Here is a 6,000-nt window from a genome sequence, read left to right on the forward strand (position 1 = left end):
TAAATCATTGGTAGGATACAGTACGTAAATCTCTGTAACACGTCTCCACACACCGAGCCTACCTCCTGCACCTCCGCGGCTACCAGCGGCTCAACCGCCGTGTGCGTCGAGCTTAGGCATCCCATCTTCACCTCACAGCAGCGGTAAGAAGTGAGCCCATAAAAAGTCCTCAAACATGCAGTTTAATCAGATTTCTTTCCTCGTGTCTGTTAACCGTGCAGCCCAGCATTCCCTCACTACTCGGACTGTTGTTTGTCTCCATGGACCCGCCGCGTTGCTAAGGGCGCCGTTGCCACAATAAATCTGACCCCGGTTAAAGAGGCGACACCCAAAAGAAGCTCATGGTGTCACTGAGGGCGCCACATGTCACACTAGTGGTCACATTGGTCCACCTTATCAGAGAGCCCTGCTCTTCTGTGTCCTGTCCCCCAGTCACAAAAACTGCTTTCCAATTTTAGTGCATTAAAAAAACCCTCCTAGCAGTATGTAACCCATGGTCCAAATAGGGTAATAAATAATTAAAATCAATTAAATAGCATAAATAATATATATATATATATATATATATATATCACAAGTACAAATATATATATATACAGTTAATAAATAACAATGAAAACATAGCAATGACTATTTAATAAATAACCCTGTTAACATATTCTAAAGCTCCCGTTTATTTTCTCACAGCTTTCATGTGAGTTGAAATTTAATGTTACTGTCCCTTTAAGACGCTGTCCCAGGCGCTGTGTGCGAGCTCCTGAAGACACGGATAGAAACAGACGCTGACCAACTGATACACGCAAAATTAAGTTTATCCAACATCTTGTACATTTATTTAACATATTTAGGCAACCCTCCAACATCAAAACAGTGATTTTGATGCGAGTGCTTGATGACGGTTTTGGCCAGGTTTTTCCCTACCCCCGGGAGAGTTGAGGACAGCTCAGAGACAGACCAGACTCACTGGAACCAACTGAAAGACGTTACGTGAGCATGATGGCGAGCCTACCCAAGGAAGGATAACCTGCAAGGACTGAAACACCGCAAACGGACCACTGTTACGGTTTGACCAAGACAAACTGAACTGAACTGTGATATTTAACAGATCAAATTAGAAGGGGATCCCCAAATTGAAATTATTGTGTTGCAACACAATTATTTAGGAATTATTGAGGTGTGAATAGGTAAATGTATATGCGACATGGTTAAGGTATTTTATTTTTTCTATGTGTTTTCCTGCTAAAGGGTACCTGAATACTTACCTTTTGTGAAAAGATCACACTAAAACTAACCTAAATACTTACCTGTTCCCTAAAGAAAAGAGTTAACTCCAAGAAAAACAGAACAAACAAAGATAAATAGCTGAAAATTAGTTAAAGCAATTGTTCTAAATTAGCTATACAGAATATAAAAGACCGGTCTAAGAGAAACAGAAAGAACTAGAGCAAACCAGTATTTAAATCTTTTTAAACTCTATTTTAATAAGAAGGACCAAACGGGTTATTTTATACTGTTTATTGCTCATTTTGCACTGTAAATATTCATTGATATTTTTATTGATATTTTTGTACATATTTTATTGATCTATTTATTGATATTTTATTTCATTATCTATTCATCTGTTTATTAACCTGTTAAATATTTATTGTTGTTAAGTAAACTGCCGGCTTATATACAAATCTTCAAGTCTCTGTTCCTAATATTATTAATTACACCACTCCACGAACCTAGAACTGGTCCATCACTTGTTTTCAGCGACACAAGTGTTACAAGTAGGTGTCAAAGCTGCACCAGTGGCCTGTGCTAATGTAGGAGGGGGTGCAATCTGCAGATCTAAAACCAGACCTGCCAAATCATCAAATAATCGACTGAAGACAATCCGCCCAAAACTGCAGTGTAGTTCCTATAAACGGTGAGATCAGACTCTAGACTCTTGAATAAGGGTTACACATGAGAAGCAGCACAGCTGACAGTGGCAGTCCCCTGTAATGAGGGCTGCAGTGTCCTGGGGAGGTAGACAACTGATGCATGGCACTTCTGCTCCACCTTCAGGGTGCACCAAGTCCTTCCTCCATTACTTTTATAAGCTAAATATGTCCCAACACATCAGCACATCATACTGTGTAAATGCCTTCCATGTCTTGAAAATACATTAACAGTTAACTTTCTTATTTTGGTGGTGGATGGAGTCTTTGACAGGCAGAGGATACACACAGCTCATACTCCACCTGCAGCATTGACCAGGATCTACTCTTAATTATCATTGGTGTAAAAAAATAAAATAAATACCTGCACTCACACAGATAAAAAAAAAACTTTCATTTTTTTTGCCTCAATGATCAGCAAAATCCGAGGAGACAGGCTGCAGCTCCTTGTTCAGGTTCAAGCTCTGTTGTGTTTGCAAAACATTCAGCTCCAAGAGCAGGAAGTATTCATGGCAGTTATAGTACAGTTAAATATATGATTTTATCTGCTGTAAGAACCAAATCTTAATCAGGTACATTTAGAAAAGTATATATATTTTAAATTATTTACATGATCAGTCAGTGTGTTAGTTAGTTAGCATGTTAAGGCCCCCAAAAATGTGATCATCGAGTCGGAAAAAAAACCAAAATGAAAAATAATAATCTCTAAGGTTTCAATAGGGCTCTTGCACCATTCGGTGCTCGGGCCCTAATTATAGTGCAAAGTCTCCTTATCGATACGTGTGTGGAGAGGAAAGCAAAAGATCAGCTGGCTCTGTGACTTTCTCGGGAGAAAACAAACAAAAAAACTCGACAAAAGTGATAATACTGAAGCAGCCTGGAGGTGGATGTCAGTTAAGAGGGCTGTGACATGGAGCGGATTGTCCCACGGATAGCATCAGGTGTTTCCAGCTCTTCTTGGTAACTCTGCTGTCTAACTAAATACGTTTGGGACCCATTCCTAAAAGCGCTGCCTCTAACCCCACCCAGTTTTTTTTAGTGCGTTTCATCTTCTGATCCAGCGGCCTCTCTTCTTGCGTTTTCCCCCCTTTTCGGATGTGGTCTTCACGACGGGGTCTAGGACGCCGATGCACATTCAAACTTTGTACTTAATAAATATTTCTCATTCAGTTCGCTGAGTCTCTCATGATTGAACTGTTACTGAGATCCATCCTGTCCAACAGACAGGCAGCAGCTCAGAGGACAGATGCTCCACAGACAGGTGCAGCTTCCTGACAGCTTCCACTTGTGTGTGTGTGTGGCTACAACCAACCTGAAGACATAGATGACATAGATAAATGGTCAAATATGCACTGTGTGTTCAATATAGGGAGAGGAACTTCTCCATTTTTCTGTTATGTTCACGTACATTTCAGAGGGAAATACTGTTACTCTACCCAATATTTGTATAACTTTAAAGTTACTTTTAAGCGTAAGTTAAAACAAATATTAAAAGATCAGGTTACACTAGTGGGTCAGTCTCTGAGCAGTGTGTAATATGAGTTGTTATATCCCCTAAAATAGTAATCTTTCCCTCTTAATTTATCACATTTCATTCATATTCAGCATCCTTTTGTAGCACATATATCTTCACACACTGCCACTGTACACACTTACAGTTAAAGAAAAGCTGGAACTTTATTCATAAATAAGTTTTTAATGTCTTTTCACATAAGGCACTTCCTCATGTTACTCAGACTTTTCCTAGTAGCTCATCTACAGGGAAATGAAACAGCGCCATCTCAAGTCCAACAGGAGTAGTAAGAGTAAAATAAAAATAAAACAGGTTAGAAATTCTAAACGTTAATAAACATTCAAGTAAAATCCAGGCAAGTGAAGACTGATAGTCATATATAATACAACTAAAACTGTGTGCAGTAAAATCTTGTCTACTATAAATCCAATATGGGTATAATTACAAGACAGTGCGTTAGATTGTCTGATCTCAGAGGGAGGAGTTGTACAGTTTGATGGCCACAGAAAGGAATGACCTCCAGTGGCACTCAGTGGTGCATTTAGGAGGGATCAGTCTGGCTACTGAAAGTACTCCTGTTCCTCAGCAGCACGTGGTGCAGGAGTACTTTCAGTGCCAGACTGATCCCTCCTAAATGCAAATATATATAATAATGTTACCTCCATTAAAGTGCTGATGCTTAATGACATCCTGTCTATTTACCTGCAAACAATATATATCTTAAAGAGGAGTCTTCACAGTGCAAAATGTTTGAGTTTGGCTCACGTCCTATGAAGTGGCCGTTTCACCACAACCGGCCACGTAGTAAGCGTAGGTGAGACTTTCTGATGCGTGTCCAGCTGAAGTGACTACAAAGTCCTGCAGGTCCGAGAACAACGTTTATTTTAATTCAACATTCCAGAGAATGAACCCAATCCACTATTGGGTTTATGTGATGCAGACAGGAGGAAGGCCACTGTCGTCACCTCCAGCGTCTCTCACCCACCCTCCTTCCTCACCAGCTTTTTGACCAATCTGTCTGGCAGGACTGACAGGTAACTGCAGCGGCACCACAGGGGTAATGGTTGCATCTTCATCCCCCTCAGTGGTGCAGACAGGAGCGGGGCCACTTTTTTCCCTGCCGTCACCTCCAGCCTTTCTCACCCACTCTCCTTCCTCACCAGCTTTTTGACCAATCTGTCTGGCAGGACTGACAGGTAACTGCAGCGGCACCACAGGGGTAATGGTTGCATCTTCATCCTCCTCAGTGGTGCAGACAGGAGCGGGGCCACGAATACGCGCAGACTTGGCTCTTAAACGTGTTTTGAGCGCGTCTTCCTTTGACTGAAATATCAAGCATGTGAGAGAGAAGACATTAGAAGAAGGTGGTTAGTACACACACACACACACACACACACACACACACACACACACACACACACACACACACACACACTACCTTGCGTCTCTCATCAGCGAGCCTCATCTTCTCATCAATCTGTTCTCTGGTGCGGGGAGCTTTTTTGCCCCTCAGAGACTTAAGTCTGGCAGGGTACCTTCGCCGGAACCCTTCACTGTCATCCAGCTGACACACACACACACAATGTTACATATTTTATCATAGCATTGATATTGTGAATGAAGCATGCTAACCAGGTGCCCACCATGATGCTGTAGGCCTGTCCTGCGCCACTGCCGGCCTCTCTTTGCCCTTCTATGATGATTCCCTGCTGCATCAGTTCCTCCAGGATCTCTCTGGCCTTTGGACGGTTCTGTTCTGTGCCATTTTGCAGCAGCTGACCTGGAGCAGCAGACAGAACATAAACACATTTTAAGACACATGTTTTCTCTCTCCAGCCTGTGTGGAGCACATCCTCACTGTGCTGTGTTTCTTTGTTCCCCTCACTTTCTGTGACGCTCACTGATGTTAGAGGAGGAAGGTTACTGGGCACTGTGTCGGGTAAGTTGGGGATCTCTGTGTTCTCCATCACCACCCCGCTGTCCGCAGTGCCCTTCGACACAGCAGAGTCCCTACGACCGCTGAGTTTACTTTTAGTTTCCTCCTGGCAGCACAAACACACACACACACACATTATCACAATTTGACAGCATCCTGAATCCCAGACGTGACGTTGTCATGGTGACATCATCATTGTGTTGACATATTGTCATGAATACAGTAACTCAGCAACAACAATGATACACTACAAAGAGATTGAAGTAAATTTTGCCAATTTTTGCTGGTGTAAATGTAGAACCAGAGAAAATCTGTCACGCTTTCATTTCAGAGGACAGGTATAATTTATATTTAACTAAATCTAACACTAAATTCATTTGTAGTTTTTTTTAATTCAGGTTAGTCTCCAAACATTTTAAGGTTTATTATTATGTCAATGCCCGTTTTATTTATATATCACATTTATGTTCCATCCTGTAATTTGATTGACTGATTTTATTGATAGTGTTGTATGAGTTAGCAGAAGTTTCTCACTTAGAGTTGCTAGTTTTGGTTAATAATGAATGAGAATCAGCAGCTAAATCATTGGTAGGATACAGTACGTAAATCTCTGTAACACGTCTCCA

Source organism: Parambassis ranga, chromosome 2 (genome assembly GCF_900634625.1).
Source record: "Parambassis ranga chromosome 2, fParRan2.1, whole genome shotgun sequence".
In the NCBI taxonomy this organism is placed as follows: Eukaryota; Metazoa; Chordata; class Actinopteri; family Ambassidae; genus Parambassis; species Parambassis ranga.